Source organism: Zalophus californianus, chromosome 2, assembly GCF_009762305.2.
Source record: "Zalophus californianus isolate mZalCal1 chromosome 2, mZalCal1.pri.v2, whole genome shotgun sequence".
NCBI lineage: Eukaryota > Metazoa > Chordata > Mammalia > Carnivora > Otariidae > Zalophus > Zalophus californianus.
Window position 1 is genome coordinate 172,629,627 of NC_045596.1, and position 24,811 is coordinate 172,654,437.

The following is a 24,811-nucleotide window of genomic DNA, read 5'->3' on the forward strand; positions in this document are numbered from 1 at the left end:
TTTCTGATCTTAGAGAAAAAGCTTTCAGCGCCTCACCATTGAGTTTGATGTTAGCTCTGGGTTTTTCATATGTGGTTTTTATTATGTTGAGATGATTGCCTTCTATTTCTAACTTGTTGGGTATTGTTGTTTTTAATAATGAAAGGATACTGAATTTTGTCAAATGCTTTTTCTGCAACAGTTGAGATTTTTTTTCTCTCCATATTTTTGGTAATGTAGTATATTATTTTGATTGATATTCATATGTTAAGCCATCTTTGTGTTCCAGGAAAAAATCACCTTTGGTCACAGTATAAAATCCTTTCAATGTGCTGTTGCATTCTGTTTGCTAGTATTTTGTTATGGATTTTTACATCAATATTCATTAGAGATACTGGCCTTTAGTTTTCTTTTCTTGTATCTTTGTCTGGCTTGGTATCAGAGTAAGGCTAGCTTTATAGAATGAATCTGGAAGTGTTCCCTCCTCTTCAATTTATGGAAGAGTTTGAGAATTGGTATTAACTTTTCTTTAAATATTTGGTAGAATTTACCAATGAAGCCCTCTGGTCTAGGGCTTTTCTTTTCTTCTTGAGAGGTTTTTGATTATTAATTCAATCTTCTTATTAGTTATAAACTACTATGGGCTGAATTGTGTCCCTGCAAAAGTCATATATTGAAGCCCTAACACCCAATACCTGAGAATGTGACTGTATTTGGAGATAGGACCTTTAATGTAATTAAGTTAAAATGGGGTTGTCAGTGTGCAATGTGACTGTTGTCTTTATAATAAGAGATTAGGAGACATACAGAGGCACCACATACATGTGTGCACAAAAGGAAAGAGCACGTGTGAGACCTACACTGTGAGAAAATACTTGGTCTATGGTATTTTGTTATGGCAGCTCTAGCAAACTAAACCTTGGGTCTGTTCAGATTTTCTATTTCTTCATGATTCATGTATGTTTACATTCATGTATGTTTCTGGGAATTCATCCATTTTATCTAGGTTACCCACTTTGTTGGTATATAATTGTTCATAGTACTCTCTTTTACTCCTTTTATTTTTGTAAAATTGTTAATAATATCCCCTCTTTCATTTCTGACTTTAGTCTCTGGTTTTTGACGAGTAGAAGTGTTATTGTCTAACAGTATTCTGTCTTGCTAGGCTATCCCTTTTCTGGTCCTTTGATATTTTCTAGTTGCCTGTTTCTTCAGCTCTAAATCTGTGTACATTAGGAAAAAAAAAAAGATAGCGCAGGGAACTCTCCATTGTGTCATTCCTTGGGTACCAGGTTCCCTAACAGATCCACCTCCTCTCCATTTTTCAAAGTCTTTTTTTTTTAAGAGAGCTTCACACTTTAACTTCTTCAAAGTCTTTTACCGTTTTTTGTTTTTGTTTTTCTTTTAATAATGAGAAGGGTTTTAGGGCACCTGGGTGGCTCAGTCCTTAGGCGTCTGCCTTCGGCTCAGGTCAAGATCCCAGGGTCCTGGGATGGAGCCCCGCATCGGGCTCCCTGCTCAGCAAGAGGCCTGCTTTTCCCTCTCCCTCTGATGCTCCCCCTGCTTGTGCTCTCTCTCTGTCAAATAAATAAATAAAATCTTTAAAAAAAATAATGAGAAGGGTTTTTAGTTGTACTTTTCAGAAGGAGGAAGGAAAAGTACTTCTACTCCATCTTCCTGGATACAGAAGTCTCAGTTTATATAGCTACTTGTGAAATATGAAGACTGGACTAGATTATCTCTAAAATCCCTTCCCGGCCTGTCCTGTTGATTTTCAGGTAAATTTTCTGATTTAAAAATGACTAAACCCTAAGTAAGCAAACATAGTTATTCTTCCCTTTAGGTGGGGAGTAAATACATTAGGACTCATTGCTCACATCAAAAAAAAGCAGAGGCTCCATCATTCTACTCTGCCTTTGGAGAAAACTTAGGTTTTCCCCAAAGCTTTCCATAGGAAAAGCACTTTTTTTGTTGTTTGTTTCTTTGTTTTGTTTTGTTTTGTTTGGTTAGGAGTGGAGTTTAAGGGTTAACTTTTTCCTGTTCTCTTTCTCTCTCACTGCTGGTAAACATGCTTTGGGGGCTGAATATTTTTGCTGAACTTCTAACATTCTAGTTACCTTATTGTCAAACAGGGGCCTAACTGCTGGCATCAAAGGTTCTGGAGAGAGCAGCCCTACTAGGAGTTTGTCTTCTCCTCTCTCCTTTCCCCTTTGGCAACACTATCATTGCTTCAGCCCCTGCCTTTTTTCCTTCGGTGTCCCTGCTAAGGTCCACTGTTGAGTAGGACAACTTGTTTAGTTCTTTTCTCACATCAGGAGTTGTTCAGCTATGTTCTGTTATGATTGCATGATTCCATCTGCCAGTTTTTGTTGACATGGTCAAGAGCTTGCATAGAACTTCCTTAGGTCTAAATTCCTAGAGTATCGTCCCAGAGTCCCTTTCTGGGGACTGTCCATCCCACAGACCCAGTGGTGTGCTAGAGCTGGTGCTGATTGGCACATGGGAGCAAATGGTTAAATTTTTAGGAATTTTGTGAGCTGGGTCACAAAAAAAAAAAAACCCAGTCACTATTAAAAATTAAATTGTGTTAACTTACAATAAATAATTTATTTAAAAACAAATTTCAAAAACACTCAGAATTTGTCACTTCTTACTTCGTTTACTGCACTTTTCTATTACCTATACTCATGAGATTATTTACATCTATTTTGCCTGTAGGCAGAAATTCTATAGAATGGCATGCTACTGTGTGTTCCCGACGTCACGGGCAGTGATATTACACTGGTAGTTTGAAACTGGTCATGGTGGGAGCATTAGAACATGGAAGTCGGAAAATGCCACAAATCAGTGTGGGATTTGTTGTTTTGTTGACCGTGTATACTTAAGAAAATGATGGAGAAATGTTACTAATGCAGATTAAACTCATGTCTGTAGCTGTTACCTTATAAATTGTCCCAAAATTGAAGAAATATCTTCCAATCTTCAAAACAGTCATCCCCCGAGAAGTGATCCTCGTGTCATTGACAAGTGAGTGCAGTGCTAACATATGTTTATGTGGTGTCTCACTATTTTATTCATTAATATAAACAAAAATATCAACTGATGTTCTCGCCAGAACTACATTCATGCCATCAATGACATGAATGGCTTTTTGCTAAATTGCATACTCGACAAGCATGTTTTCATGGGCTGTTTCTGTCAAAACACGTTTGGATTGCAATTATAGGTTAGCAGCCGATACAAGAGTGTGGTAAAAACAAGCAAAAAGATTCTGTGAGAATCAACTTATATATAGAATTCAAAATAAAATGTATTGCAAGTTGTATTATTATTTATAAATCATGTGCTGCACATCTCATATATATTTTTAGCAATATAAATAAATAAATAAATAAATAATTTTTTTAACCCGGAGAGCCAGTTGTTAAACATTTATCCTCATACAACTGTATAGACCCTGATTCTTTTCAAGGAACTTCAGACCCTTTATTTTGGAAGTTCCTTTCACAACCAGAAGATGCACTTTAGGCAAAGTTTTAAGTGTGAAGATGTTTGCTCTCTGGACTCAAATATTCTCAAAGCCTCCGTTGTAATCCACCACCTTACCAGCAGGTGTCACTGTGGTGTAGGGTCACAGTCTGAAGGGCTCCAGGTCTGCGCTTCCTAAAGGAGTGTTGGTCAATTGCTTCCAGTTAAGTTACACACTGAATATCTCCTAAAATCTCTTTATGGAACGATAAGTCACATCCAAGGTCTCTGAAAACAGGCAGCACAGTCACAGAGGCATAATCTGCTAGTTCTCTTTGTGGGCTTGCTGTGTATTTTTAACTCTGACGCTATGTATATGTTCAGAAGGCCTAAAATACCTTCTGTTTAGCTCTAGGACTATATACAGCCTAGCTATTCAAAGTGTGGTTCATGAACCAGCATCACAGGCATTACCTGGGAGCATGTTAGAAGTGCAGACTCTCAGGCCTGTCCCAAACCTACTGAATAAGAATCTGCATTGTAATAAGGTCACCAGGGGATCCCTTTGCACAATCAGGGGAGTAGGGAAGCACCAGTGTAGGTGGCCCATATATTGAGAGTTACCACGTGAGGCTAAGAACAAAATGGAAAAATAACTTGCAGCCTCATTGGTCAAGAGAATGAAGTTAGTGGGAACGAGAGGGACACTTCCCAATGTCTGGTATTTGCCTTAGTGCATGTTGGGCTGCCTAACCTTTTTCTTTTCTCATCTGGAAAGAATTTTTCTGGGTCTTTTCCCACATAACCTGACCCAGCTAACATCTCCATGTTATCTCTTTCCACCTCTCTTTCATACTCTGTGTCTCAGGCATACTAACTTACCTCCCAGCGTGACCTTAAAGCTCCCATCGGATTGTAGCGCTCCACTGCTTTTGGTGGCTTCCTCTGGCTCCTAGAGCACAGACCAGAGTCCCTGCCATATTTTATAAGAGCTTCTCGGATCCAGTCCTGACTTGCTTTGCCAGCGTCCTTTTCAGTCCCTCTTCCCTCGTTAGATTCAATGTGTGGCTCCACTGGCCTTTTTGCCTCAGACGTACTTCACTTCCTCATAATTTCGGGCCTTGGCCCATTCTGTGTCATCTCCCTGGATTGTTCTACCCAACTCATCTATTGCCAGACTGATACTTTCTTTAAAGAACTTAGGAAGTCTATTCTACCCCCCTTAGAGGCATTAAAGTCCTTCATTATATGATCCTCTCATACTTGCATTGTCATTTCATATGCTTATCATATTTGTGATGACTCTTTTTCAGAGGCCTCTTTTCTCTGGCAGATTCTTCTCTGTGAGGGAGGGGGGTATCCAAACAAGGCAGACATATTCCCCTCTGCAGTAGCCTCGAACACCCTGTGTGGTCTGCCCCACCAGTCCTTGATTGCTCTGCTTTCACCATTTCCTACCGCTCCCGCCTCCTCCCCTACCCTTCTTATCCTGCTCCCCAAATATACCAAGCACTTCTTGCCACAGGTCTTTGTACTAGCTGACCTTTTGTTTCTGGCCTGTTCCTCACTGTTTTCAGGTCTTTGGTCTTCGGGCCCAACCCTAGCTATACTTCTAGAGGCAGACTGAATGGGAAGTGTGGTCCTTTGCTTTGGTTTCAGTCTTTTGCTGCATCTGCCTTTTGGTGGGTTATTTTGTGGTCCACTGACAGGCAGAAAATAGCTGACCCATCTAGCGCATATTTGACAAAGTTGTGATTCTGGGCGAAATTTCCTTCTTCTGGAACACCAGGTTGCTAAGGTTCACTTCTACACAAGATCAGACCTGAAGATGAAGTAGAAGAGAATGAAGAAAAGGTCACCATCACCTTTGGAAAATAAAGAACAAAGAAGACTTGGGAAATGGGGGACTTAATGGTAGTGAGAGTTGTTATTTTTTGGCCTCTCTATCTATGAGAGTCTGAGAAGTGGCTAAGGGCCCTTCCTTTGTCATTACTCACGAGTTGACAAAAATAATATTAGGGGAGAAGCTAAAATGAAGCCAAACAATCCAAGCTGTTCTTTCTCTTAGTGTGACAACAAAATTGTTGCTTAGAGAATAAATGTGTGTCTCCATTCTTTCCTTCATTGAACTCCCTGCTTCCAGAGTGCTCACTCTACGCAACGTCTTGTGTTTGGGCCCACGATCTTATTTTGCTTAAGCCAACTACAACACTTAAACACTCTAAACCTTGATCCTCTGATGAATTCATCCTTCAAAGCTTTCAAGTTAAACTGTCTGTTCCTATGGGAAACCTTCCACGATTCATTCCCTACAAAGAATTCCTCACTCTCCCTATGTTAATGTGTACAGTGTTATTCACACTATTTAGTTTAATACATAGCTAATTCAATTGAACAAATATTTGTGAAGTGTCTAAACTGTTCTGGGAAGTATGCTAGCTGCTGGAATTATAAATGTGAAAAACCACAGTGCCTCCTCCAAAAGGGTTTAAAATTGGTCTGGGAAGTCCACTCTGGATGGACAAGAGAGAATGAAAGTCACAGACTGAGAGACGTGCAATATCACAACGTGTCTGGGAAAGCAGTCCCTGGTTTGGAATGAACAGAGCACAGTTTTAAGGAAGGGAGGAAGAGGGAGCATGGTGGGAGACAGACAGAGAATAGGCAACAGCAATAATATTAACTAGAGGGGCGCCTGGGTGGCTCAGTCAGTTAAGCATCTGCCTTCAGCTCAGGTAATGATCTCAGGGTCTTGGGATGAAGTCCCGCACCGGGCTCTGTGCTCAGCGGAGGGTCTGCTTCTCTCTGTCCCTCTGCCCCTCCTCACTTGTGCTCTCTCTCTCTCTCTCGCTCCTCTCGAGTGAATAAATAAAATCTTAAAAAAATATTAACTACAACTGCATTTATTTGTCAGGCACCAAGTCAAGTAGTTCACGGTAGCACAGAGATGTTAAGTACCCTGTGCAACACCACACAGCTTGTTAGTGGTAAAGCCAGAATATGATGTGCCGTGTGAGAACTTGAATCTTGTAGGTAAATCATCAGGCCAACGAGCATGTATTAGACACCTTCAATGCATGAGACACCCTTTTAGCTAACGCATGTGTCTGTCTTCCCTACAGGTTTGTGATTTTTCTCTGAGGGATGGAGATTTTTATATTTATCCTTGTCAGTCCCCTGTGTTGGAGAGAGCTTGGAATGAAGCAGCCATAATGGAATTGTAGCTCCGTGTCCCTTTCCATCCTCACCGTCCTGAAAGCAATGCCCTTCTCTCTAGGCTTAGAGCTGTCTGTCATCACTAAACCCCAGGGTCTTCTCATCTCTTCCCTGTAGTGTTAAGTATTTGCTGGTGAGGCGATTTATAAGGTAGAAAGGATTGTTATTCTTTTATACTCCCTTAGGTTATGCTTTTGCTTAAGTGAATCTTTGGACAGAAAGCAACAGAAATGTTCTTTGAAGAGTAAAGACCCATTTATAAGAAATACCAAAGGCCTAGTGTTATATTAATGGCAGACTAGAAACATTAAATCTTACAAGAACACCTCATTATGAACACTCATAATTCTTGGCTTCCCACATTTACTTAGGAGTGAAATGAAAATGAGAGGGGTTGTCTTGTAGCACTGGGGACTCCAAGTCACATGACGTGATGAAAGGGACAATCAGCCTCGTGTCCCCTTTGCAGTGTCAAGGAGTTGCGTTATAGACATCATGGTCATGGGTCCAGTAGCAGAATGAGAACAAGGAGAAGTATTAAGAAAAGATTCCTAGCTTTCCCAATTCGACATAAAGATAACCGCCTCTCTTTTAATAGACCTCCTGAGAATTAGGTGTTGTCTAAGAAAGTTCTACTGTTGCTTTGCTTTCTGAAAACCTACTTCCAAAAATTACTCGTATGGCCTCTAAATGTCCTGTGTTTCAAATTTTCCCATAGATAAGCATGACTGATCGATAGCAACACATTTTCCCCGACTTTTCCATTCTGAAATATTTATTTCTTAATTTTTTCCCATGTGATTCTTGGAGATGAGAAAGGAAAGGAATTGACTGGGAAAAACAGGATCTTTTTTTTTTTTTAAGATTTATTTATTTATTTGACAGAGAGAGACACAGCGAGAGCAGGAACACAAGCAGGGGGAGTGGGAGAGGGAGAAGCAGGCTTCCCGCAGAGCAGAGAGCCCGATGCGGGGTTCGATCCCAGGACCATGGGATCACGACCTGAGCCGAAGGCAGACGCTTAACGACTGAGCCACCCAGGCGCCCCAAAACAGGATACTTGACACAAATTTGAGGTGTGGTACATCACTGGAAAAGCATAGATGGATGTCAGTGTGTGCAATTGCTAGGTATTGTGTGCACAGCCTAATGGTCTTCAGAAAAGTCTAATATATTTTAATATTGTGTCCAGTAGGCATGACACAAAATACCTAAATGTTAGGCAAAATATCAAAATTATCTTAGTAATAGAAATAAAAAAGTGTAAAAGAGTTTGTATTGGTATATAGATGCTTGCACAGCACCCCTTCCTCAGAGGAGTACCCACCCCCCCTTGCTCCCCATGTCTCCATGGATGCCCCCTCTACCATTGACCAGGTGGCTTTTTCTTTCTCTTGACAGATTTGGGTGTGGGTACACAATACAGGATGGCCAACCAGTGCTCTAGTCTCCCTGGCCATGGCAACTGGCCCATGTTTGGGCAAAGGACTCACCAGAGGCAAAAGGTTGTGGCTTCTATTTCTTTGCCAAGGAAGGGTGGGGGGCAGATTTTTAGATCAGGCCTTACCCAGCGCCTGAAGGTGAACAAGACAGACAGGTACCTCTGCTGAGGGCTGTTGACTCATGAATTGCTCCCTCCAAAGGATCTGTGCTCAGAGAACCCTCCCATGGCAAACTGTCCAGAGTTCCCCTAAGGAACCACCCACGTGTGGAAGACAACGGCCATAGCAGCGGGCAGCTTCTTTGCACCTCTCTCCCTTTGTACTGTATTCTGAGATTTCTGAATAAGTGAGCTGCTTTGTTGTGCTTACAGACAATGCAGAGGAAAAAACTCCCTGGATAATTTCTCAGATTCCAACCACTTCACGCTTTCATAGAGGGAGTTGAGTGCGGACACAGCTAGGGACTCAGAGGAAATCTTGTATCAGCTCTGACTCACTCTGAGTTGATGAGATGGCACTGGCGGAGTCGGCCCTTCTCAGGCAGGCTGCCCTGGAAATTCTGATTCACCAAGAAACATTGAAGCTGTCTTGAATGAGGTTATCAGCTTCGGATCCACTTGAGAGATAAGAAAACAAAACCGCTACTTTTCCCAGAAAAGAATTAAAAGGGTAAATGAGAAGAGTGATTTATTCTTTTGGCTGTCACCTTCAGCAGGCAGTAAAGATTGCCCTATTGAGTGGAAAGAAGGAGCAAAGAGAGAAAAATGGAGTTAATGTTACAATAAAGACATGACAGAGCCTTCGATTTCCAGGATTGGCTTGAAATGAATTAAAGCCAAATTATACCAACAAATCTGTCATGCTGCCCTGAAAACAGGAAGTCTAGGCTGGGCCAATAGGAATTAGTCACGGCACACACTGGCAAACCCTACCAGACCAGGAATGAAAAATGTGCTTCATCTGCAAAAACTAACTTTTGGAATTTGGACAGTGTTTTTCATTACCCTCTTTCTTTTCTCCAAAGGCCAGTCATCAAATAATGCTTGGCTTACTTCTGCTTCTGCTGCACCATTAAGTGTGTGAATTTGTATGTGAAATGGAATCCCTACTAGACGTGTACCCTGAGATAAGTAATCTCATCTCTCTGGACCTGAGTTTTATCTTCTGAAAAACAACAAAATCCCCCAAACGAGGTTGGCATCTCATGGTCCTGGGACTTTAATTTTTGGAGGGATTAGGAAATAATGTATTGGACATTCATTGTGCACCCACAAAGTGTTCAGCGCTGTGCTGAGAAATGGTGAAACAAAATGAAGATTCAGTCTTTTATAGACTTTCCAGTGCCTGCAGGGAGATGTACATTTAGAAAAATGTATTATAAAACAGTGATAAGGCCAACAGAAGTGTGTATATATATGTATAAGGCACTTAATAGTGTGTCAAAATGGTTTTTTTTTTCGGCCCCAGAATTGTAGCCAAGGCCCAAATTTGGACAAAGGCCCTACATGCAGCACGTTCCAAAGAAACTCTTGACTTAAAGAGGCCAGCACTGCCTCCCTGGGGCTTATTTGGAGTGGCCAGAGCTATGCTGGCCCTATCTCCACCTACCTCTGTCAGGAGAAGGGGACAAGAAAGTAGAGAAGTCTTGGCTGAGTAAACAGTGCAGTGTTCCAAGTGAGAGACTATTGCCTTCCATCCCTAAAGCCAATAGAGTGGGATTCTTAGAGAATTTCTTGTAAAGACTGGGAGTAACTTCAAGACCTGGAGGTTGGCATCTCATTCCTTGGATGGGGGTATGCTGAACCATCAACTTTCTGGAAGCACCCTGATGCTCCTGTATACAGTGCATGTCTTAAGGGTTATTGGAGGAATTTGCTGAAGTCCTAGGGCAGGGCCTATATTGTCCTTTTCAGTCCCAGAATCTCACTGTGCCCTGAGGTTTGTGGACATACTTAAACCAAGAGGGTTCAGATCTAGAGATTTCTGAGGATGAAAGGCCTACTGGAATGGGCTACTCTAACAGGCTTGAACAGATCATAGTATCAGGTGTTTTGGAAAAAGATGGGACAAGCTGTGTTTCATCCTGGTTCTTCATAGGCCTTAGAGGGTATAGGAGGGGACTCCAATGTCCAGAGGACATCAGAGTCCTGGTGGCTCTATGGGAAGAGTACCAGGTTTAACTGAGAAGCAGCACTGTGGGCTGGTCTAGTGAGCCACTGTGCCAAACAATACACTGTTGTACCTGAAGAGTGTGGAGATGGTGACACCTTCTGGGAGAAGTCCTCAGTTATGGAGGGTGCTGGGTTAAAACCAATCTTTTTCTAAGAATGCCACCATAGCACTGACTTAGAAGCCACCAGCACTGGGTAGAACTAGATTGAACCAGAGTGAGTCTGGGGAGAGTCCCTTACCATGCAAGGAGATTCTGCCTCCACTAGCCCCCCTTCCTTCTCTCAACACTAAAGGAACATCAGGCTACAGAAAGAAGAAGCAGGGGTTTTAGATCCAAATCAAGAGATTTTCTGGTATCTAGCAGGTACTAAAAAGTCACCGAATCTGTTTCGTGTTGTTAAAGGAGCTACTGCCCAGTGTGGAAGAAGGAATCAAGGTAGCATAGTTGAAGGTAGTTACTGGAGTAAAAATTAAGCAGTTTCGTATTTATACCCCAGGAAGCTGAGAAACTTTTAAAAATTAAGTTGAAACATCATGGCGGTGAGGCTAACTTTGCTTGGGAACATTCAGGGACTCATCGTCAACCAGAGGAGATGGACTCCATTAACTTTAGCACAAATCATAATTGATAGGTGAGAGAGGTTCAGATAAGATGCTAGGGGGAAATGGAGGCAGACCAGATGAACTCTGGTTGGAGGAGGACTGTTACTCTGATGAGGTGATGTTTGAGTTGGAGATGAGAAATTTGAGGGAAGGACAAAGTGTGGGCTTTCTAGATACAAGGACCAGAACCAAGGAGACACAATATGAAGTGTGTGAGTAGTTGATGATGGCTGGGACAGAGAAAAAGAGTTCCCCAGTGTGGGAACTGGGTTATCCCAGTTCAAGGCCTTCCTAATATGGCTCGACCCTCCTTTTCAGCTTTTTTAAAGATTTATTTTATTTTATAAATTATTATTGTTATTATTTTAAAGATTTTATTTTATTTTTTTTTGTCAGAGAGAGAGAGAGAGAGCACAAACAGGGGGAGTGGCAGGCAGAACAGGTAGAGGGAGAAGCAGGCTCCCCGGCAAGCAAGGAGCCTGATGCAGGACTCGATCCCAGGACCCTGGGATCATGACCTGAGCCAAAGGCAGACGCTTAATGACTGAGCCACCCAGGCATCCCTACATTATTATTTTTTAAAGATTTTATTTATTTATTTGAGAGAGAGAGAGAGTGTGTGCACATGAGCCAAGGGAGGAGCAAAGGGAGAGGACAGGCAGACTCCATACTGAGCATGGAGCTCGAGGTGGGGCTCAATCTCATGACCCTGAGATCATGACCTGAGCTGAAATCAAGAGTCCGACGCTTAACCAACTGAGCCACCCAGGTGCCACTCTTCTTTTCAGCTTTAAGGATTATAGACTTTATACTTGCAGACAAATAAAAGCCACTGAAGTGCTTGATAACATATTTTAGAATGCTTTAATGATATGACTCTGGCAATATCAGAAGACGACTAGACCAGGGAAAGCAGGGGCATTTAGCAGGATTTGCAATAGTTCCATTCAGAAGCAATGAGTGTCTGAGACAAGAGTGTGACAAGGCGGAGGAAGATCAGGCAGCAAGCAGCCTGGAGTTATCTGAACATGACTGGAAGGTGGTAAGAGCTGTGTGAGAAGGAGCAGTGACGTGTGATGTCCAGCTTGGCCTGTTAATGTAGGTGACCCTGCTGTGAATCATGGGATGGGAAACAGATTTGTGGGGGTGGAAGGAGGGAGGGAAAATAATAATAATCAACACTTACTAAGTTTCCACTATGTACCAGCACTTTTCTGAGTGGCTTACAGATATGGAGTCATTTAATCCTTACCACAACCTTAGCAATAGATACTATTTTACAGAGATAAGATAAATTTGGTTTCATGCATGTCAAATTGGAGGTGCTTATTTGACAATCAGATAGATGTACAGTAGGATTTTGGGAATCTCTCTCTTGAATTTAGGCAGTGAGTTGTGTTTGGACACTTGAGAGAATCCCATAGATAGTAATCCTTGCATCCTGAAAGCATATCCTTTTAGAACACTGCAACAGACCCTGTGAAACTGGAAAGTCCACTACTAAAAGAGCAGGGAGGAGAGGAGTGTGGCAGAGACAGCTAGCTGCTCACATAATCCATGTCCTCTTCTTCTGGGGCACCCAGTTAGGTGACATCTCCCAGCCTCCCTTGCAGCTAGGTGTGGCTGATTTCTAGCTAGAGGAATGCATGCACAGAATCAATGTGGCCATAGCCCATGCAACATTTCACATGGGTTTTTCCATGCTGCTTTCGCCTTCCATCTGACTGGGATGGAGAGGTCCAGGGAGACTGTGGACATCATCTGTCTTTGACAAAGCCTCCATCAGGCTAGTTCTCTGAGTGATGGTGTAGGGCAGAACATTCCTCCTTGTCATCACCAACCCTGATCACTTGAAATGGTCCTGGGCTGCTAGGTGAGCAAAACATACATGTCTATTTGTACTTGAGTGATTACATATTCTGGAGTCTCCTTGTTACAGGGGTTACTACCCTAACCAAAGCACAGAGGTGTGCAAAAGCGACTACGAAACACTAAAGAGGGACGAACACTTTTCTATGCTGTAGCATCTTATGTCGAATTCATACTTCTTTCACAAGGACGCGTATGCTTAGGTTAGATTTGTAGAATAAGTCAATAAAGTGACTTCACTTATTATAACATTTCTTACAAAACAAGTGAAGACTTAAGTCCCGGGGTGACTTTAAAAAAACTGTTTTCCCCAAATCCATCCCCAGACATCTGATTTGGGCGGCTTGACCCTTGAAGTAGGAGTAAGTCTGCAGTGAAACCTCACATCACATGTTGCAGGGATAAGCTCTTTGCTTACTTCAAGGCATCTGACTTGCACGTGTTCTGCTCTGTACAATATATCAGCGTTCCCTTTCTTTGCAGGCACAGCACAAAGGGAAGGTCAATCAGCACATAATTGTAGGAACATTGCTGTGTTGAAAGCAGACTTCATTACCCTTTGTGAATGCTACCTGATATTGACTGAGGCATTATAAGGAGGAAAAAATTTAATCCATCCTGCATATTTTGCAATGCGATGTACTGTGATTACTGTAGAGCATGTACTAGAACTTTGGTTGACAATGAAGCAGTTTCCAACAGCATTTTGCACAGGAATATTGTAATGGGAATTGCAGACACAAAGCATACTGTCCAAATCATCAGGACACACATTTCAGGCATTTTCTAGGACCAGCTGCTAAGTCATGATTCAGACACATGCCTTACTGCAAATTCCATCTCAAGCCGCCACAACTTCTTACTGTGTGTGTGTGTGTGTGTGTGTGTGTGTGTGTGTGTGTGTGCGCGCGCGCGCATGCGCGTGGACTCCCTTGCGAGCAGGAAGCCCACGGAGGCTGGACAGGAAATGAAATGCTCAAAGGGCCACTAAATAGGCCTCACCCACTTGTAAAATTGGAATCCTCAGCATTAAGATAAGATTGGGTGGCAAAATGCTTAACTGTCATTTAAACAAAACAAAACTTCACATATCAGGCAAACGCACCTTGGAAATAAGACCTAAGTCACAGTGAACTCCAAAGGAGAAAAGAAGGAACTGAATGCACCCCCATCATCAAGCATATCTGAGAGACAGCCAGTCTCGTAAATTTCACATCAACTTCGTTTGGCCTCTAAACCAAATCTGCCTTAATGCTATTTGTAGATATAGATTGCTGTCTTTTTCATTACCGTTATCAAATGATGCACTTGCGGCTCAGCTCCGAGCTCCTTGACCCATTAAGTGGATTAGATTGCCTGTTGCCTTTGTCTTTTTGGTTTTGCTTTATCCTCAAATATTCTACCCTTCTATACTATGTGGATACTCTACACACATTATTATGTATGACATGCACAGACACATGCCTGCAATCCCAATTAGCCCGACGACTCCAGCCCTTCTGTTTTTAAGAGGACTGTGTTCAAATCTCTTATCAGAGTCATCAATCCTTCCCTGTAGCAGCAGCAGCAGCTGAAATCCTCTGAGAAATGGAATGTCACAAGCCCAGCTCAGGGCTCCTTGTAGAGCTATACTCAGCAAATTGTGGATCATGCTCCCTATTAAGCTCCTGGCTGGTGCATCATGGTAGATTCCTTCTCAGGAGCAGCTTATGACCCCACCCTGACTCTGTCTCATGCCTGATAATCACAAGCCCATAGGAGCTGCAGCAGAAAAAAAAAAAAAAATAGCTCTGGACAAGTCCTGATGGTGTCATTATCATGAAAATAGATGCTCTTGTACATTTGGGAAAAAGTTAAAGGGGGGAAAAATAAAAGAGGGAGACAAAGACCAAGGATTTGCTCCTGACTCTTGAAGCCAAAGGATACCTCTAGCAAAGTTTGCTGTAGTCACAATCAACCTCCATGATTGGCTGAATATTGAGGGTCCACCATGTGAAGTACACTGCTGGGTACTGGGGATGCAGCTCTGAGCAGGACAGGTGCTCTCAGCAGCAGCTGGTTCAAGGAGACACATAGTTAAACAAGTAATCTTAGTAAAATATAGCAGCAATTGCTGTGATACGTGTACTTAAGTGAGCATTCAGAAGGGGCTCCTAATGTGTTCTAAGGTAAAGGGGGTTCTGGGTCCAGTTCCAATGCGGTGGTTGTAGTGGGGGAGTTTTCCACACACTACCAAGCAATTCTTGGACACCAGCTGGGTGTCTTATAATTCAACTCAATTCTGACACTATTTGCCTGGAGACAGAGCATCAAGAACCCGCAGCATCAGTCCTATGAGACTACCCCCTTTTTTCAGATGCCAATCACAAGTCCAGGTTGTCATCTGTGCTTCAGACTGATTGGCTGTAGACTGGGGGTCCCAAACCTCCTCCTTAGGTTTGGTAAATTTGCTAGAGTGGTTCAAGGAACCCAGAGAAGCGTTTTACTTACTAGGTTACCGGTTTATTATAAAAGGATATAACTCACGGGGCGCCTGGGTGGCTCAGTCGTTGGGTGTCTGCCTTCGGCTCAGGTCATGATCCCAGGGTCCTGGGATCGAGCCCCACATGGGGCTCCTTGCTCTGTGGGAAGCCTGCTTCTCCCTCACCCTCTGCTTGCCTCTCTGCCTACTTGTGCTCTCCCTCTCTCTCCCTTTGTCAAATAAATAAAGAAAATCTTAAAAAAAAAAAAAAGGATGTAACTCAGGAACAGCCAGATGGAAGAGATGCATAGGGCAAGGTATGGGGAAGGAACATGGGGTTCCATGCCCTCCACGGGTCCTGCCACTCCCCCCAGCAGCTCTACTCATTAACCAACCTTGGAGCTCTGTGAAACCTGTCCTTTGGTTTTTTTATGGAGGCTTTATTGCACAGGCATGATTGATCAAATCATTGGCTATTGGTGATTGATTCTACCTCTAGTTCCTCTCCCCTCCCCAGAGGTCAGGGGGTAGGACTTAAAAGTTCCAACCTTCTAATCACATGGTTGACTACAGTGACAACCAGCTCCCATCTTTAGGTATGGTCCAAAAGTCACGTCATGAGTGTAATAAAAGACAACTTTATCCCTTTCATCAGGAAATTCTAAGGATTTCTGTGCCAAAAACAGGTCAAAGACCAAACATACATTTCTTTTTTTTTCCAGTTTTATTGAGAAATATGGACATACATCACTGTATAAGTTTAAGGTGTAAAGCATGATGGTTTAATTTATATATATTGTGAAATCATCACCACATAGGTTCAGCTAACATCCATCTTCTCATATAGATACAATAAAAAAGAAAAGGAAGAAGAAAAGAATCAAGGAAAAAAATTTTTCTCCTTGTGATGAGAACTATTAGGATTTACTCTCATACCTATTTCCTTATATATCTTATAGCAGTGTTAGCTGTTGCATCCAACACGATGTAGTCAACATGTTGTACATTACATCTCTAGTGCTTATATATCTTATAACTGGAGGTTGGGGCGTCTGGGTGGCTCAGTCATTAAGCGTCTGCCTTCAGCTCAGGTCATGATCCCAGGGTCCTGGAATCGAGCCCCACATCCGGCTCCCTGCTCAGCGGGAAGCCTGCTTCTCCCTCTCCCACTCCCCCTGCTTGTGTTCCCTCTCTCGCTGTGTCTCTGTCTGTCAAATAAATAAAATCTTAAAAAAAATATTTATCTTATAACTGGAGGTTGGACTTTTTGACCACCTTCTTCCAATTTCCCCTCCCCCACCTCCTGCTTCTGGTAACCACAAGTCTGATCTTTTTTCCTCTGAGTTTGTTTTGCCATATTTTGTTTTTTAGAGTCCACAAATAAGTGAGATCACACAATATTTGTCTTTCTCTATCTGACTATTTCACTTAGCATAATGCCTTCAAGATCCATCCATGTTGTCACAAATGGTAGGATTTCCTTGTTTTTTTTTAATGGCCAAATAATATTCCATTGTATATATATACACCACAACTTCTTTATTCACCCATCCATTGATAGGTTGTTTTCATACCTTGGCTGTCATAAATAATGCTGCTATGAACATGGGGGTGCAGATGTCTTTTCATGTTAGTGTTTTTGTTACCTTTGGATATATTCCTAGAAGTGGGAGTGCTGGATCATTTGGTAGTTCTATTTTTATTTTTTGAGGATCTTCCATACTGTTTTTCATAGTGGCTATACCAATTCATAATCCCACAAACAGTGTAGAGCATTTTTTTCCCTCCTTATCCATGCCAGCATTTGTTATCTCTTTTTGGTGAAGGTATAAAGTAGTAGCTCATTGTGGTGAGGTGATATTTCAACATTTTTTATTTTTTTATTGTCATCTCTTGACGGTTCCTTATCAATGAGATTACCACTTGGGTGTTGCCGGTAGGAATTTGGTCTACCAAGATCCATGTGCTAGCTGTTGCAAGCACCTCCCTGCTTCCTGTCACAATCAGATTCCCAATGGTCAAACCCTACAGATTCCTCTGCAATACCAATGGTGTAAGAGATTTGTAGGGGCTTCCACAAAGTGACCCACAATGCTGGGGGTGGTGCTGGTTGTCCCTCTTGGGTTCTCTTTTCCCACTGGAGGAATCAGAGGCTTAGGAGAGACCTTTCCATGGTGCTACACTGGCCTGGGGGAGGGACAACGTGGTCAACCTGTAGCAGCTTTTCTTACCCTTCTAACGCAGTGTGTCTTGGACTCTGAGATGCAGGGGGATGCTTCAGCCTCACCGCTGTGTTAAAGAATTCTCTCAACGATGTCTTTTTTTTTTTTTTTAACTGAGCCACCCAGGCACTCCTGAATGTTGTTTTTTAAATTTAAAAAAATTTTAAATTTAAATTCAATTAATTAACATATAATGTATTATTAGTTTCAGAGGTAGAGGTCAGTGATTCATCAGTCTTATATAATACCCAGTGCTCATTACATACGTGACCTCCTTAATGTCCAGCACCCAGTTACCCCATCCTCCCACTCCCCTCCCCTCCAGCAAACTTCAGTTTGTTTCTTATGATTAAGAGTCTCTTATGGTTTGTCTCCCCCTCTGATTTCATCTTGTTTTATTTTTTCCTCTCTTCCCCTATGATCCTCTGTTTTGTTTCTTAAATTCCACATATGAGTGAGATCATATGATGATTAACTTATTTTGCTTAGCATAATACCCTCTAGTTCCATCCATGTCATTGCAAATGGCAAGATTTCATTTTTTGATGGCTGAGTAGTATTCCATTATATGTATAGATATAGATATAGATATAGATATATAGATAGATAGATAGATATACACCACATCTTCTTTATCAATTCATCTGTAAATGGCCATGTGGGCTCTTTCCATAGTTTGGCTATTGTGGACAGCCACATGAGTGAGCCATATTGGTCTTTAGCCCAGTCAAGTCTCAGACGGCTATATACCCATTTGATACGATAAATCCCAAGTGAGAATTGCCTAGCTTTGTCCAATTAACCCAGAACTATGAAAGATACTAACTGTTTTTAAACCACTACATTTTGGGGCAGTTTATTTGTAGCAATAGATAACTGGAAGATAAACCATTGCACATAGTATTTAATTTGGAAAAATCCATTATAAAACCTAATGTATCAGAAGAATTTAGACTGGGTCAACCCAAAAAATTTTTGAAAAATTAAAATGTAGCATGCCAAGTACTGAAAGGCAAATGAACTCTCTTAGGCTATTAGGAAATCATTTGCAAATTATCTAATTATCATCGATCATGATCTTATTCTGATCTACTTCAACTTTGGGTGATATTTTCTCCTTCAAACATTTTGAGAAGTGAAGATATTGAAGTTGCTGTGTAAGGAGGGATATAATCCTACCACTAGACAAAAAACGTACATCAAATGCCTCTCTTCCATATGTGTTAGTAATTAAAAATCAGTCAATCCACCAATAAATAAAAGTTTAATGACACCCTATGTATGACATATATATATGGCATAGTTCCTGTTTTTAGGTTCCCCAAGCATTTCCTAATAAAGTCTTTCTAGACAGTGGGTGGGAAAACACAAAGTCTTGAGCATGGGGAAACTGTAGAGTCTATCACAGTGTCTGGCACATGGTAGTTCCTTACTAATTCTGTTGAATAAATCATGTGGGAACTCAGTGTCAAATACTGGTTACCAACTCAAGTCTAGGTGTGGCTTTACCTTCTGCAGCTCTTAAAGATGATATATGCCTCAGGGGCCTGCCTATAAGTCTGAAAATTCCTCAATTGGTGTCAGGATCAGGGAGGTCAGAATTGAGAATATTTTATATATGTGTGTGCATATATGATATAATTTATGTATTTTTTATAATTATACATTTATACACAAATGTAAATATGTATGTATATATGTATGTATGTATAAAATCTTGCCTCCCTCTTGCTCTTCTTCATTTTGTGCAAGGTAATGTGTTAGACATGATAGGGTTTATATACATGTCGGGTTCTAGCCTGAGGTCTTGAGAGTACCTAAGATTCTGATTTATTTAAACCTCTCTTTTTTAAAAGGTCAGTATGCTATGGAGTATTTTAAACTTCAGAGGGAAAGATCTTCAATGAATACAAAACAGCATGAAATAAAGCAAGCCTAAGTACTTTATTGCACTATGGAATTCGTACATGGAAACTAAGACATAGAGACATATGGGCTGCTCCCAAACATAGGTAAATGAGTAACTTATGCTCAGATCATCAAAAGATCCAACTCCCCAACTCTTCTGACACTTTGCCTGGAATTCCACCATTAGAGGCATTTCTTTGGGATTAGCATTTTATTCATCAGACATTTGTTCACAAATATATTGCACAAAAGGAGTAATGTAACCACTGGGAAATCAACAGAGAGTAAGATCATGAATAAAGGAAGGCGACTGAAGTGAGGATCAAGAAAGGGGAGATGAGGGGCACGTGAGTGGCTCAGTCGGTTAAGTGTGCAACTTGGTTTCAGCCTAGGTCATGATCTCAGGGTTGTGAGACTGAGCCCCAGTTTGGGCTCCATGCTGGGTGTGGAGCCTGCTTGGCTCTCTCCCTCTCACTCTGCCCCTCCCCCCTCCCCTCTGTCTCCCTCTCTAGAAAAAATTTAAAAATTAAAAAAAAAAAAAAAGAATGGAGAGGTGAGGCTGCAAGCATTGGGGGCCTGTTGGGGAAAATGAAGGTTCTACCTACGAACTCTAGTCTGGGACTGTGGATGCTAGAGCAGCATGATGGGAGGCGGGAGAAGACATTGAACACCTGCTACACATATTTGCTCCAATAAGATGGTTTTTAAAATCTGCTCGAGGGACACCTGGGTGGCTCAGTCAGTTAAGTGTCTGCCTTCAGCTCAGGTCATGATCCCAGGGTCCTGTGATGGAGCCCCACGTCGGGCTCCCTGCTCAGCAGGAAGCCTGCTTCTCCCTCTCCCTCTCCCTGCTGCTCCCCCTGCTTGTGCGTGCACACTCTCTCTGTAAAATAAATAAATAAAATCTTAAAAAAAAAATAAAATCCGCTCAACCATTCAATATTATTTTCACTTGCTGACCATAGATGTAACCCCAGAGAGGAGACACTTCCCCTTCATAGCCATGGTTTTTCCTCACTTTCCAAGGCAGAAAAGATGGAAACTAGTCTTGTAAAGAGAATCTTAGGAAACTCTCCTCACCCCACCATTGCCACCAGCTTCATAGGAGTAGCAAAGCAAATTCTCAAGAACCTCTCTGATCCCCATAATGACCCATTTCCCCCAATAAATAGTAGCTTGGTCACAGGAGATATAAGATGAACAAGGCTGCCCTCTGAGCATCACTGCCTTATTAGCCACTGGCTCTGCTTCCGGGTAGATTGACGTGTTCTTGACATTTGGCAGCAAAGATAGTAATCCACCTCCATCCACATAATTAGACAGTATCAGGAAAAGCCAAAGTTGCATGAAAATTAGGAACCTCATCTCTATCTAACTATAATATATATATTACTTTAAAGAAAAAATAAGAGATGTCCTGGACTTAAGTGATCTACCTTATGGCTTTATAGGCAGTGTCAAAGGAAAGGAATATATTTGTTAGGATTTGGGGAGGGTTGTTGCAGCGATAGGTTCCTAATTAGTTTAATGTGAAAAAGGAACTTATTCTTCAAATGCCAGAGATCTCATGGAATCCAAGGTCAGAATTGCAGATGGGCTCCAGGAACAACTGGAACAAAAAATAAAACTCATCACAAACATCTCTGTCTTTTCATTTGTACTTTCCAGCTTCTTTCTTTCTCATTTTTCTCTTTCTTCAAGATATCTGCCTCCATTCCTCCTGAACACAAGGTGGAAATATAGTCATGGAGGACTTAACTTTAAAGCCTATGCGGTGAGCAATGGAAGGGTACCAGCTTTAAGCTCTGGCCTTAAGTCCAAAAATGCTGGACGGGGCTCTGATTGGCTTACCTCAGGTCAGGGGTCATGGTTAGAATCACCCTGGAGCTAGAGTCACACAGTGTAGATGGGATGCTCCTGAGGTAACTGTGTGCATGATGGCCATGGAGGTAGGAGTGAGGGAACAGGGATTACAGCCACTAGATAAACCAAAGGGCCAGGCAGGCAAACAACGTAGCCAACACAGAAACCTAAAGGCAGCACAGCGGACCTAAATGCAGGTGTGGGCATGACATGACCATTATGAGACCATTTCTCTAAGAACTGGGTTCTCCCCAATCCTGTTTAAGGATCCCTCTGTTTAGAGCAATAGAGATACTTGTTTAATCAAGACTGAGACTTCACCTAACACTGAAGTATTCCCCCCAGCAGACCTCCCTCTCTTATATCCCATAACTCATAGCCTCACCCGCTCTCAGAATGACCTCTGGGGAGGGAATGACAACACTCTTCCCTTACCTTCAGACCTCCCCTTTGCAGCCATCATGGTTCTCTTGGCTTTTCATTTGGCATTCCTGGGATTCAGGGGAGAAGTGTGGCAGTAAGTGGCACAGAGAACTGCTTTTGCTATCAGCAAGTGTTGGAGATTTGCTGGGATGTTTCATTACCCATGGACATCATTTGTTTAAGCAATTAGGAATTTGGATCTAGGGCATTTCTAGGGATTAATGATCAGGTGGTAAAAACTGACTGCTTACAGCCTTGTCAAGGGCTGTTTATCAGCAGGAAATGACCTGCTTCAAGGTGACTGATGATATCTAGTTGGCAAATTAGATGAACAAGAGCACATATTCATTTTGAGTGAGTCAAAGAGGACAGTATAGTGAAAGCTTTTCTTGGGCAAGACTAGCTTCTCGGTTAGCCATTTGAAGCATTTTGCCCTTGGTTTTAGACACAGAGGTTCTCTCTGTAAACATTCTTTTCTTTTAGTGGACCATAAAAAACTGAAATCATGAAATGAGAAAAATATCTGCATCACTGTTGTGTAGATATTTAATCCTAAAGTTCAGCAGAAATAAGAGGTTGTGTGATGCAGTGGAAAGAATGATAGACCAAAATTTGGGACCAGAATTCTAGATCTGACTGCCATTCCTTACCCTTGTGACCATGAAGAAGTCACCTCACTTCTAAGTTTATTTGTGTCCTAAATAAGGCATGTGGAAGAAGTGCTGTCAAAGGTACTCCTAGCTCTGTCATTTTGTGTGTATGGTTATAGATTATCATCAAGTTACCTAGAGGAAATCTGATGCCATCAGCAGTATGATGTTGTACATATTTAATGCTATTTTTTCCTAAGGCAGTCAAAGAATTCTGTACATGCTGGTCACGTGGGCTACTCAGCAACTTATTTCAGTGACTGAGTCATTTGCCTGGGAAACACCATGCTTCCCGCTGCCAGATTTGGAAGAGGTTTCTGAATAATGAGGTGGGCTGTTGACAAAGGGCATTGACCAGGCTGAAGGTAGGTATCAAAGTATGGAGCCTTGGAAAGCTCACAGGGCTGTGAGGGAAGGTTGTGGCCCTGGGACCTTCATGTTTAGGTTACAGTGAAACCTGGATAGCCAGGACAAGGGAAACAGCCCCTTGTTGGAAAAGGCAAGTCAGGAGCTAAGGTTTCTTTGTGGCATTAGGATGATGAAATTCTCTTGTTCAAAGAACAGTCTTTTCCAACCAAGAATGCACATTGCTTTTCGTGCAGGAAAAGCTGTAAATCCAATAGGCATTTTATGGAACAGCTATGAACACTTAACTCACCTGGATCCCACAGTAACTCTGTGGAGCAATGAGAAAGTTGAGGCTTACCTAGGATAAATAATGTTGTCATGGTCATGCAGCTGAACTCAGATACTCTTCCTTGCCTGTCTGATTCCAGAACCTGTTATATCACACTGTTTCTCCACGGGGAAACAGAGCAGATAATCTGCCTCCGGGTAATTGGGAGTGAATGATGAATTTATGTATTTAATGGAAGCTAACACTTAAATGGCGTTCACTGGGTGCCAGCTACTTTTTCAATGCTTTCCACGTATGAACTGATTTAATGCTTACTATGTGCCTTGGACTTAGTTACTATCACTAACTTCATTTTACAGAGCAGTTGAGTAACTAATCCAGGATTCCACAGCCAGCATTTGGTGGATTTTGTATCTTTGTGCCTCTTTTGATGGTTTGTCCCTGTTGATTTTGGAAGGTAAAGAATAAAAAAGAACACCCTGGGATTGGATTTAACCTCCATACCACATGGTGTAATTTTCACAAGAGGGGGCAGGCCAGTGAAAAAAGAATGAGTTTTCTCTGTGATTCCACCCTCAGTTGGAGAGGCTGCAGGGCAGGCACACAGCGTGCTCTTGCTCTGAAACAGTGGGATTCACCTCTGGCAAGGGAAGCAAAGGACAGAAACAGAAGCTGCCGTCAATTGATTTCTTTTTAAACATTAGAGGGGGAAAAATAGGCAGATGATAACTCAGCACTTTAAAGCTATGCAGATTGGGATGGTGTTAATCAAATCTGTGGGATAAAGTAGGCAGAATTAGAGGGAGCAAAAGAGGATACCTAGAGGTCATTACATGCTGTGAGTCCTGACTGTCACAGCTACTGCTCTAACTTGTTAAATTTTCCCCAAAGGTAATGAAATCAAGAGGGAGGAGACTCCACAGAGTGGAAAGAGCTGGGGCTGAAGACATAAAAATTTCTTAGCAATCTTACTGACTTTAGGTTCTGTAGGAGTCAGCAATGCTGTATGAGAAGAGTGGGCACAACTGTGTTTTCCCCATCAGATATGAAGTACACAGAATAGAGAATGTCAGAGATGATGGGCCCATTTTATTCTGTGGTGGTCAGAGCCCACCTGGAATAGGGTGTAGGAGGTCTGGGCATCGTATCCACAGAGAGTATAGCTGGGGCAGAGCCACCAGAATGCTTGTAACCATTAGCCCCAAAGAAAAGGGAAGATTATGACTGGGGAAGGGCTAAGGTTGGAACAGAAGCTGTCCCAGAGAGATGAGAGAAAAGGTGTGGATCTTGGGTAGTGGGGGTTGACACTTTCTAGAAAATCAAAAGGAAAAACCTACCACGTTTCAGAGCAACCAACAGTTTGTGCAACCAAGTACTCCTTGTTAGTTGCATCTTGCTATAATAACCAGGGGTTGGTTTTCCCTGACTACCCTTTTAAATTGCACTCCCACCTGACCCCTTTCTCTATCCCTTATCTCTACTTAATTTTCCTCTGTAGTCTTTATCACACCTGACATGCTTTATTCACTTATTTATGATCTCCCTCTATTAAAAATTACACTCACAAGGACATTCATTGTCCATTTTCTCCTGCTGTATTCTCAGTGCCTACAATTGTGCCTGACAGATTAGGTGTTCAGCAGATAAGAATTAAATGGATGAACAAACAAATGAATGAATGAATGAATGAGGTAGCAGCAGCAGAAATAGTGAGATACTGAAGATATGGAATGGTCCACACGTCTCACTACCTGGCTGCTGGAAGCACAGATGACCCTGACATGGGAGATTGTGAATGCTTTGTTGGGTGGAGGTTGAGTTAGATGATGATTTCTAGGCTAGTATTTTTTTAATTTATTTAAAAATTTTTTTATTATGTTACATTAATCACCATACAT